Source organism: Aegilops tauschii, chromosome 1 (genome assembly GCF_002575655.3).
Source record: "Aegilops tauschii subsp. strangulata cultivar AL8/78 chromosome 1, Aet v6.0, whole genome shotgun sequence".
Lineage (NCBI taxonomy): Eukaryota > Viridiplantae > Streptophyta > Magnoliopsida > Poales > Poaceae > Aegilops > Aegilops tauschii.
This window is the reverse complement of record NC_053035.3, coordinates 172,964,381-172,976,988: the sequence shown is the minus strand read 5'-3', so window position 1 is coordinate 172,976,988 and position 12,608 is coordinate 172,964,381.

The window sequence follows — 12,608 nt, the reverse complement described above, 5'->3', positions numbered from 1 at the left end:
AGAGATAGCATGGAATTGCATTTCTTTGGGCGCTGTGATTCATCATGAGTGGGCAACAAGCATTGTATGCAATGAAGCGGAACCTCAAGAATAAGCTTCCTCTTCTATTCTATAACATGTTCCTCTTTTGTTATTATGTATTTAGTATGTACAATATGTTCCTTGTCAGGAAGGGGGCAGGGACATCTGCAGTCAACAGCTGATAGAGCTGGTCTGTACGTGATCGATATGCTTTCAATTAGTAGCGGTAGTACAACACCATATTTTCCAGCCAGTTCCACTTTCCCGATTTATATATCCTAGTTATGGTTTACCCCTTTTATGTACACTACGATCTTCCTAGTTGCTATGTGCTCTTGTTATCATGGTTTAGCAATAAACTCTCTATACAATATACTATGAACCTATCATCTGCCAACTACTTCTGGAGCCTACTTTTTTGTGTACTTGTGCCAGATTATATTAATGCACGCACCATATTAGAGCACACATGGGCTCGCTCATCAGAATCCAGTGATATCACACAAGGTTTTACAGGGCACCCCTATATTAGAATATCCTTTGAATTGTCTTGGACTTTTTTATCCGCCCTTTGATTCCTCCAAGAGCTGATCTCTTCTGCTTGGTCTGGTCTTGGATGTCGCAACCTTGCTCATAGGCCTGTGCACGGTCTGGACAATAGACCCAGGGTTTGTTGCATGGACAGGAGCCCCAGGGCCTAGCCCGAACGCGCTACCGGGCGTCGTCGTGGTAGACCCTATCAGTGCACAGGGAAGGTGGTAGTAGTTGCCTATCCATTGAGAACTTCTTTGCTTCTTCATTAACCTAAGCCCAGGTCAGTTTCCGGTTCTCCCATGCATCATGTAATGCCAAATGCACTGGGGCCACCTTTGTAATGGCCCATGAATGACTTTAACGCACGGGTGAGTAACTGCCAATTCACTCTTCCCACCACGCCCTTATCCTTGGCCACGTATGTTGCATGCATTGAGTGGGGTAGGTAACGGAGCCCCGTGGTGCGGGAGAGAGTTAAGGTATAGGGGCCCGGTCTTCTTGGACTGGCAGAGGAGGATGGTGGTTACCTGCCGAGGGATCAGCTCCCAGCCTCGGTCGGCCTATAAAAGAGGGGGTGGGGGAGGAGCAGGAGTGTTCACCCACACACCTCTCTTCCTCCATTCCCCGCCTTCTTGTGGTTATGTTGAATGGGAAAGACTGGGGCCAGGCCCCGGGCTTAAGCTTGGAGTTGATGACATTGAATGCTCAAGTCAATGCTTGGAGAGTAGAAGAAGGGCGCAGTCACGCCTTTTCTGGGGTAGGATTCCCCTCCCGGCTTCGCGCAGGCCTCAGGCGGGTGCGCGGGCAGCGCAGCGGTAGCGCCGGAGGTAGCAACGCCGGTATGCTCGTCGCCGGGCCGCCCGTGGCCTCAATCTTAGTGAGGGGCGATGCAAGCGACAACACGCTGGAGCCCATAATAGACACAAAGGATGGTAGTCGATCGTTGCCTATCCCCCCTTTTCGTATGATGTCGGAGGGAGACCGCGGAAGTGGTTTGCCATTGGTAATGGTAGATCCCTCCTTTCGGGGCACTGCCTGTCTAGCGTACGGGCAGGTCCCTTGTGCCCGCGCATTCTTCTTCAGAGGACATCATCCTTCTAACTTCGGGTCATTGGAGATCACCATGCTCTCTATGGAGCCCTCCAGAGTGCCTGGTGCCCGCTCTGGCCACCATGGTGGGGGCTTAAGCGACAATGGGCACACACCCATGTGCGATAGCAGTGGGGAAGGTGGCAGCAACCCACGACGCGTCAAGAGCGAGGATGACCGCTCCGACGAGGCGTGATTGCTAGCAGCACCATCATCACTGGCTGGGCCTTCGGCAGTACCACCATCCGCACCTGTCCTCTGGTTTCTTCCTCACAACCCGGAACGGCGCCATCCTGATCCTGGGGAGGCGCAGAATCCCAGCCAGCAATGGTACGCGTCGGTGCTATACAAACGGTTTTTAACCCCTTTCGGCGACGGCGTTCCGAACCGTCGCCAAATGAGTGACTGCGATAGGGGAGTCCTTCCCACACGACCAAGAAACCATCGGGGATATGCCCTCCTGGCACGCATGCTTGGCAAAATGAGGTCGTGTGCGACCGGCGAGTGCTCAAATACGGTTATACGTATAGTAGTGCTAAAAAATACAATTAATCGTTTTCGGTCGTAAGTACATCCCACATAGTCAGTCCCCGCTAAATGCTTTCGTTTGTATGTACATTCCACATAGTCAATCCAAAGAATACGTTTCCGTTAGTATGTACATCGCATGTGTTCTTTGATGACAAAACTTTTGCGATGCGCACCACATCACAAACAGTCAATTATTTTGAAGCGTGTGTGATAAGGTGACTATTGCAAACATTTAATAAGAAAGAACTATGTGCGATGCTGTTGTTAATCGCACACGTTTTTTCCTGGCTGATCGTGTGTGCAATGGAGATTGATCGCACACGTACTGGATCCTAGAAATGTGTCTGATCTCCACGTCTATCGCAGACGTTTCGCTTTCACAAACCATGTGCAGTGTAATACCTAATTAATCCTTAATTTAAAAGTCACATGTTTTGAATTTTAAAGTAGGCAATCACTTATTTCATATCCAACCATGTTTATTACAAATATAGATTCAACCACGAATGCATAAGTCGATGCACAGGTACATATACTGAAGAACTACAGAAGCACCAAGTAAAGGATGATGAACCACAGTTGTACTAAAGACTGTAAACAGAGAGGCGAAAGACATTCTGGTTGCTGGAGAAGGTGAAGCGGAATGCCCATATTGTGCCCTCCTCCATGCGTAATGCATGCACGACTCTAGGCCAACCCCTTGTGATGGCTGCCCGTCCATCCTTCACTGTCTTTATTACAACTTCTCGATGCTCATTGTAGTCTTGCTGAAATACTTTTACCTTCATTGCGTGTCCACCAATCATGTACTTTGTGAGGTAATCTTGAGTGAACTGCTTCAGGAACCACTACGGACGAAAAGGATTCAAACATTGTTGTACTAATTATGGGCAGTAAATAGAGAAGGCTGTAGAGTTTGTAGTTACCATCCTACAGCTCACTATTGTGTTGGATAGAGCATAATCAATTAATTTGCTTGCCACCATTCGTATCTTTTTGCTAATAATCCTTATCAGTTTCCTCACTTCATGCTTGTTCATGAATATCTCAATGCCCCATATGCAAAAGGGGTCGATGCGTGGATCCTTGCCAAGGGCATAGGTACCTACAAGCAACAAGTCAATATTAGAAGCTAACATGTGTCCAGGCCTGGATCTATATGCACTACATTATGGAACGACGGGGGGAGTACAAGCTGAGGGATGAAGCTAACCTCGGCGGAAAATGGTGGCCACTCCCGTTGCTGTCGTGCATAAGTAGTGGAAAGGCATGATATGTACATCAACCTTAACATCTAACAAATATAGCAAAGGTAAAAACCATCATCTCCAAATAATAGCTTGAATGCGTTGGTTTCAGCATGTTGCTCAGATATTAAATGGAAGGCGATAGTATCGGCAGCAGGCTTAACATCCATCAAATATTGGAATTCAAACTGGTTTTGTTGAAAATGAATAGAACGTAGGTAATGCTTAAACATCACACTGGATAAGTGTGTAAAACCGAAATAAAGGGCATGTGTTCACTACACCAGGCATAACTGGAACCAAATATAGCCGTTCAAACTGGTATTGATGCAGTCGAGGGGCACAGTTCCGACTTGCACATAATGAACAACACATTGTGAATGACTGAAATAAACAAGGCATAAATTATTAGTATTACAACCAAATATAGTCATTGAAAACTGGACATAGTCTCACTGCAACCAACCTAACAAGCAAATACAGATAAACAGGGCATATGCCTGAAAACTGGACAAATGCTCACTTCAACCAACCTAACAAGCAAATAAAGATAAACAAGGCATCTACTTGGAAACTGGACAAATGCTAAAAAAACAAACCTAACAACCAAATACAGATAAACAAGGCATCTGCTTGATAACTGGACAAATGCTCACTGTAACCAAACTAAGGACCAAATACATATAAACAAGGCATCTGCTAGATAACTGGAAAAATGATCACTACAACCAACCTAACAACCAGATACAGATAAACAAGGCATCCACTGACTATAAACAACCAAATATAGCCATTCGTGAAACTGAAGTGAACAATTCATACTTAAACATCACATAGCCCTATGTGTCGGGGTTTTGGTGCGACATATGCCAACGGGTGGCTTATCATGGTGGGGGATAGTAAGACATCGCCGGTGCCAGGAAGCGGGATGAGGCGTAGACACGTAAGACGACGAACTTTACCCAGGTTCGGGGCTCTCCTAGGAGATAACACCCCTAGTCCTGCTCTGCGGGGTCTCCGCATGGTCAATATCTCAACAGGTAGCTACAAGTTGCTCCTTGAGCTGTTTGCTAGAGGAGGAAGAAGGGCAAGGCAAGCTCTCTCCTCTCTCTACGTGGGTGGTTGTCAAGTCTAAGGGTCTGAACCCTTTGCATGGGTGCCCTGGGGAGTTTATATCGGCCTACCCCCCAGGGGTACAATGGTAAACTGGCCTGGTGTAGGCCCAGGCCGTCAGTGTCTCTTGTGGCCGGCTTCTCCGCTGGCTGCTGGGGCCTGCCGACTGGTGGGCCCCGCCGGCTGTCTTGTACTTGGCCGACAGGCCATGCCCGCCGCTTGCGGGTCTCGACGGCTGCTCAGCACTGTAGTCGTGCTTCTAATGACGCTTGCTTTGTCGGGGAGAGCGTGGCTACAGTCCCGCCGCTTGGCGGGCGATCACCGTAGCCATTTCCCATCTCTTCTAGTTAATGGCGCACAAACTCCTAAGAAGGGCGAGGGCCGCCTTCTGTGTGCCGGCCTCCCCCTTGGCCGACTGGCCGAGGCTAGCCGCCTTCTGGTTCCTCACGGGCAGGTAGGGCCCGCCGCCTACAGGCCGTACTGACAGCCCGTCGTGGGAGCATGATCTCTTCTGACTTGGGTGATGTCACGGGCGGAAGTGCCACAGTGCCGCACCATGCAGGATATCTTCGGCTGGTACGGTGCACTATGGCCACGACCCGCCCCGGATTCGAGGGTGGCAGGCTTCGCTGTAGCCACGCCCCGTATCGTCGTGCTTAAGAGGGCGCAGACTTTGAGGGTGCATGGGGCCGCCTGCTAGGAGCCGGCCTCTCTGGAGGCCGCTTGCTAGGAGGCGGCCCTCTTCGTGGCCGTCTTCTGGGGTGCTCTGCCTTCCGGCAGCCGGCCGCTTGGACCAGCCGGCTACGAGAAGGCGGTGACCAAGCTTTAAGGCCTGAGGGGCGCAGTCGGCCCTGATGTCTTGAAATGCCATGGGGGCAGATGAGGCTACCCATGGCCAATAACTCCAACACTATGGAACAATACATTTTTGCATAACTGAAATAATTTAACACGGAACAGTTAAAGCACCACACGGCAAATGCTACTACAACAAAGGGTACGGGTTGGCAAGCTAGAAAAGGTAAGATTTGGTGATAGGATGTTGCCTCACATTTCATGGACGGGATCCTTCAAGTTGGAAGAGCACAGACCCATGGTGCGCTCTCTGATGTCACAGATTTTGTTGTTTCACCTTGGAAGAACCTTCGTGGGTACCCTCCTCGTGGTCGTGGTCATGGTTGATGAGATCTGACTTGGCAATTGAGGATCCCAAGCCACCGCTGTAGAACGTGTCCTTGGGAAATGATAAAATGGGCTAGATGGCGTATAAGGATCGCAAACCCTTGACCGCTTGGCAGAGGAGATCGACGGCGATTGAACCAGAGGGGTTGGGAATGGACCACTTAACCTGTGACATGACCCGTGTGGAGCCGTCACTGTCGACGAGCTTGATGTTGTTGCCAGCTTTCCCGAGATACAGTAACACGCTAGCCCGCTGACATGAGGCCTTCGGCATGGCAACGTAGTCAACGTCTTCATTGGCTTCCGCGGCGACGTGTTGCTCTGGGATCGACAGGTCGGGGCGAACGACGACCACCTCGCCAACGTTCGCCGGAGAGGCCATGATAAACCTCTTCTTGGTCGTTCTTAGGCTACGACATTCTGGAGCAGGGGATGTGGATCTGGTGGGGAGGGACACCACAAGCCTCATTTAAAAACTCAAGGGAGTGGAGCGACGGTATGGGAATCGCTGGGTAACCTGAACTTTATTATCTAAGCTAGGAGGAACGGGCAGACCGGCAGGGGTTGGCGGCGGAGGCCGTGGGCTAGGGTTCGAGGGGGGGAGGGTCCGGGTGGGGGGACTGTGGAGGCGGGGTGTTTGAGGATACGCCGTGGCTACTAAATTTTTTAGTAATGGTGAGTGGAGATGGTGGTGGACGAGGGAGGGCGACAGTTCAAATGCCTCGGCTACTGCAATTTTACTTTAAGGTCAGTGCTGGAGGAGTCTAGGCGATGGTTGAAGTACGGCGACTACTAAAATTTGGGTGAAGGAATTGATGCAGGGCGGGAATGCCCAAGATCGCGCTCGGTCCAATAAGAATATGTGTGTATGATAATAAGGAAAAGTGGCGGAACCGCCGATTTTTGCAACGCTCAAGGCGGGTAGTTTGTTATTATATTTCTAGATAGCTGGTCTATCGCACTCGGTTTGTCCTAATTCTAAAATACACTTACCCGCCTTTAGCTTGCGCAGGTGGTGATTTTACAGCGCACTTGCATCGCACACGGTTAAGCCAGTACCTGCACCCTTTGCTCACGCTTGCGCAGTCGTGGTGATTTTACAGCGCACTTGCATCGCACACGGTTGAGCCAGTACCTCCACCTTTGCTCGCGCTTGCGCAGTCGTCGTGATTCACAGCGCACTTGCATCGCACACGGTTAAGACATTATACCCGTGTCCACTGAGCGTCAGAGAGTATTTGCAGCAAAAAAACGTTAGAGAGGGTCAGAAGACAGCCACACCAGCATGTGGCCCAAATATATATGAGTGAAAAGGGTGGTCTGTGATGTTCAAAACTGCAATGCAAAACTTTGACCGCGCGGGCCCATGGTTGGGCGCGTCGTCGAAGATCGATGAGAGGAGCGAGAAGTCAAGAACCACCTAGAAGTGGCCAAATATATGTAGGAATATTGGGTGTGATGTTTAAAACTTTATGTACACAATGCACAACTTTGGTGGCACCTGCCTCGCAAACCCGAAAGCACCCTTGGATATATCTATAATGACATAATGTCGTAGCTAGCTAGGATGCTTGGCCCACCACCTCCCACTTTGTGTCAGCGGGGCGGATGCACGTAATGATACTTTGGTCATACATGCATGTCGCCATGAACTACCATAAGAAGGACCAATGAATCTATTGTTTGGTCAAACGGCAATTGTTGTTGTCGATAAACCACTTGGGCCAATGGATTGAACCATCATAAAAATCGTACGAGAGGGACCACAAAACCAGCACCTCTTGTATGCGGCCCAAAATGATGTACATTTGGAAAGGGTGATGTGTGTTTTCAATATAGAATAATGTACAATTTAGATGTGGTGCCTACCTCTCGATACAGACAGCAACCATGAAGGCAAGGTATTTAAGGACGAGATACACAGGGTACGATGTAGGTCGAACCCAACAATCCGAGCATGTGGGAGGGAATCCTAACAACGCATGAGCTTGAGCTTTGGTTGAGCGACATATATGGCCAACGGTGACCGGCCCTAACGCGAACTAGGAGGAATCCATTCATGGCCAACACATACCCCTCGTTATCGGTCAAAGGGATGATATGTACACTCGGGGATCCCACATATATGCATGTCATCACAAAAAAAGCACAAGGGAGACGTGGTCGATCAGAAGACCCCGTATACACTGCATGTGGCCCAAAAATATGTATGGATATGGTGGTGTGTGATGTGTTTAAATCCCAAATGCACAACTTCAAAGGGCCATCAACTACATAACAAACCAAACATTATACCCAACTCAAAGCATGGTTTGATACGTACGATGTCGGTTTCCCAGCTTCGAGGCGGTGGGGGGGGGCGGTCGTTGTCGGCGTCCTGGGAAGAGGGGTCCCCAGACTTCCCTGCCTGCGGCCCACGACACGGCTCCACCAATGGCCTGGTATGTCCCATCTTGAGCAAACACCTCTCAAGACCCTCGCGAGGGCCCAAGCCTCGCGAGGCGGACGAGCCAAGACCTCCTCAGGGGCGGCCTCACTAGGCTGGCTCCCGAGGAGTGGAGATATCTAAGCAAGGGGCACCTCGCGAGGTTCACGTGACGTGAGCCATGACGACCAAGGCCAGGCGGGTGCCAGTGGGCGCAGTGTGCCAGTTTCCTCTTTCGTGCTAAAGGGGCAAGTGCAGACGAGGAGTCCCGAGGTGTCAGGAAAAGGTTTCCATATCGGTGCAAGAAGACCAATACCGGCAGGACGGCAGGACAGAGGTCACCGCGGAGCCACCACCAGAGCCTTTGGCTGGCGAAGACCACCTTTGGTCAGGATAGCTTGTACTAGTTGTCTCCCTTCAAAATTAGCCATTGTGGGATCCCTTCCCGCCTAATATAGGGAAGAGGACCAGGGCCTAAATAAATAGGACTAGCCACCCCCGTAGGAAGGGGACGGGATAGAGACGGATCATGGAGACCACTCTCCTATGCACCAGCTCACCGAGCTCAAGAACACCTCTCCTCAGGAGGCTGTTCTTATTTTGTATTGTTCATCCTCAGCCTCCAAGGAAATCCACCACACACACTGGAGTAGGGTATTACACCACAACGGTGGCCCAAACCAGTATAAACTCTCGTGTATCTCGTTCTTTGGGTTCGTCGAGTTAGGCCTTGAGATCGTCGCGCGAGCGAGCTAGGGGGAGAGAGAGTTCTTCGTGCGTACCCCTGTGTTCGAACCTCAAGGGTTTACGGGAACCCTTAACCCGACATTTGGCACGCCAGGTAGGGGTGCGCCGAAGCTTCGCCTCTCTGCCTGCATCGTCCCGCTCGCATGGCAGGTACCAGTCCTCCGACTGGACCGACGGGCGCGCGCGGAGGCGCCATGGGCATCCGGGCCTTCTCCCCCGCCTTGCGGTAAGTGCGGTGGCCGCACAAGTTCAAGCCGGAGACGCCGGCGCGGTACAACGACACGGCGGATCCAGCGGCCTTCCTGCTGGTGTACGAGGAGGCCGTTGTCGAAGCTGGAGGCGACGACCAAGTCATGGCCAATTGGTCCCCATGGCCCTCGTGGGCGTGCCGCGCGGCTGGTTGCTCAACCTGTCGGGCTCCTCTGTGGCATCCTTGGAGGAGCTGCGCAGCCTCTTCATTGCACACTTCACAGCGCAGGCGCCCCTGCCATTGCAGCCCTCCTTGGTGGATCGCAGGCGCCACCTTCAGATCGCCATGTCAAGTAGTTCGTACACCAGATGGGCGCTGCTCGGCGCAGCAATGGGCTCCCCCAGGATGGGTGGCACCCCAGGCCGACCTCACCTTCAGCTCAGAGGACCACCCGGCAATCCCCGTGGGCTCAGGCGCGCTCCCGATGCTCTGCACGCCCACCATCTGCAACGTAGCAGTCACCGAGACCCTCATCGACCGGGGGGGCTCAACGTGCTCTCCGTGGAAACCTTCAGCTTGCTCCACGTACCGCTCGGCCGGCTCCGCCACACCAAGCCCTTCTCTGGGGTCGGCAGTGGTTCCACTAGCCCCATAGGGCAGATCCGCCTCCCAGTCACCTTCCGCACCCGCGACAACTATCGCACCGAGTTCATCGACTTCGACATCGCTCGCATGAGCCTCCCGTACGACGTCATCCTCGGCTACCCTGCCCTGGCCCAGTTCATGGCAGCAACCCATCCCGCATACAACCTCTTGAAGATGCCAGGAAGCAACGGTGTTCTCATAGTGGTCGGGGACACCAAGGAGGCCCTGGCGGCCCTCAGGCTCCCCTTCAGGGCCGCGGCGGCGGCTCCCCTCGCGGATGAGGTAACGTCCTAAGCCCAGGGGGCTGCACCAGCAAAGAAGACGCATCTGTTTTCGCAAGATCATGCCAAGACGAAGCAAGTACCGGTTGATCATGACGGGGCCTTAGGGGCCACCTTCACCATAGGCACCAACCTTGACCCCGACCAAAAAGAGGCACTGGTGAAGTTTGCGGGCAAACAAAGACGTATTCACCTGGGAACCCAAGCAGTTGGTGGGTGTCCCGAGGGGAGTGATCCAGCACCACTTGATGGTGTGCCCCAATGTGCGCCCAGGGAAGCAGAAGGCGCGGTGGCAATCCACGGAGAAGCAGTCCTTCATCATCCAGGAAACCCGCAAGCTACAGGCGGCGAGTGTCATCCGTGAGGTTCGGTACCCGGAGTGGTCGGCAAATCCCGTGTCGTGCCAAAGAAGGGCAGGAAGGAGCGCATGTGTGTCGACTTCACCAACCTCCACAAGTCCTGTCCTCAGGACCCCTTTTCGCTTCCGCGCATTGATCAGATCGTCGACTCCACCGCCAAATGCGACCTGTTATGTTTCCTGGATGCTTTCTCGGTTACCACCAGATCAAGATGGCAGTGGAAGACATAGAGAAGACGGCCTTCTTAACCCCGTTCGGGGTGTACTGCTACACCTGCATGCCATTCGGGCTGCGCAACACTGGGGCAACCTTCCAACGACTGATGCACATCGCCCTGGGCCAGCAGCTTGGAAGGAACACGGAGGCCTACGTCGACGACATTGTGGTGAAGTCTCGGGAGGCAAAGACCCTCATTCAGGACCTAGAGGAGACGTTCGCTAGCCTGCGCCAAGTGGACCTGCGGCTCAATCCGGAGAAGGGTGTGTTCGGCGTCCCGTCCGGCAAGCTGCTGGGTTTCCTCGTGTCGCACAGGGGGATCCAGGCGAATCCAGAGAAGGTCAAGGCAATAGAAGACATGAGACCGCCTCAGACCCTCAAAGAAATGCAAAAGCTCGCAGGTTGTGTGACATCGCTGGGGCGCTTTATCTCCAAGCTAGGGGGAGCGCGCTGATGTGGACATGGCTACCACAGTTACACCCATATCCCCTGCTGTTTTACCCCTTGGAACAGTTGCTAGAGCTCAGATACACCAATTAAATTATCAGGTACTTTCGTTTCTTGGTAATGTTTGTAGTGTTCATGAGAATATGATGCTGCCTAACTTAGATATATTTGTGTTACTTGCAATTGAAGGGCCTAGCACGGACAAGAAGGATGAACATTGGAGCATGGTGAAGCACGGAGATGAAGGTGCGTGCGAAGAGAACAAGAACGAAGGTTCAAGTGGAGATTTCCGGACTTTGAAGCCACCATGATGACATACAAGAAGATGGACGAAATATACAAGATGGACTTCCATAAATTTCGTCCATAGCTTATTATTGGTGTTGTGCCACCTTATTTTGGGCAAGGCCCATGTTATCTGTTTTTAGAGTCCATATTGTAGGGGAAACGACTTAGGAGGTGTTTTAGTCCCACCTTGCCAAGGGTGGACAAAATCCCCTCTCTTTTCCCTATAAATATAGCCCTTAAGGCATCGTTTAGACTGGGGTTTTATTTAGTTAAAAGTTAGCCATTGCTGCAACTTCATGTACTTCGTTTGTGTCCAACGACTAGACAAGGACCGCTCATGAAACCCCACTTTTGTCAATACTTCATCCATATTCGCAATATTCAGATTGCTTTATCATATTCTTCCTTGTTCTTCGATTGCTTGGAGGAATAGACCTTCGTGGTCAGGTTGATCGTGCTCCGGCGTGGTCAATAACCTCTCGGAGTTGGTTTAGCGATTGCTAAGGCGCAACGTCGTTGCACGTTTGTAGTCAAATCGTCAAAGTCGTCTCCACCAAATCGATAGTTATCATCTCATCGAAAGATGGGGACACCCTCGCCTCTACCACACGCCCTACCCTCCTTCAAGCTGATGAAGAAGAAAGGCCCGTTCGAGTGGACCCCGGAGGCCGACCAGGCATTTCAAGACCTCAAGAGGTACCTGACCAGCCCACCAGTGATGGTAGCGCCTCGCCCCCTCGAGCCCCTGGTGCTCTACCTAGCCGCCACGCCTCATTCCGCCAGCGCAGCACTGGTGGCCGTCCGCGAAGAACATCAGGCCAAGAGCTAGCCGCACAGCGCCTTACCTTCAGATGGGAAGGTGCGGCACGATGATGGCACCCCTGAAGCCACAGCGACATCGGCAGACGACCAAGCTCCACAAGACGGCGCCCTCAAGACCGCGTTGGGCTTAATGGGAAGCTAGGCTCCTGAGGTCACCAGGCCTCCGGAGGCGCCCCAAGCTCCGGAGGCCTTGGACCCTATCGAAGCTCCTACCCTCGTCGAGCACCCAATGTACTTCGTCAGCACGGTGTTACGGGATGCAAGGGCACAGTACCCCATGCCGCAGAAGCTTCTACTTGTGCTCCTCGTGGTCGCGCGCAAACTGCATCACTACTTTCAAGGCTACCCCATCAAGGTCGTCTCGGCATACCCGCTGGAGAGGATACTCCAGAGCCCCAATGCTGCAGGAAGGGTCGCCGAATGGAACATCGAGTTGCAGGCATTCCAGTTGGAGTTCAGCACCACCAGGGT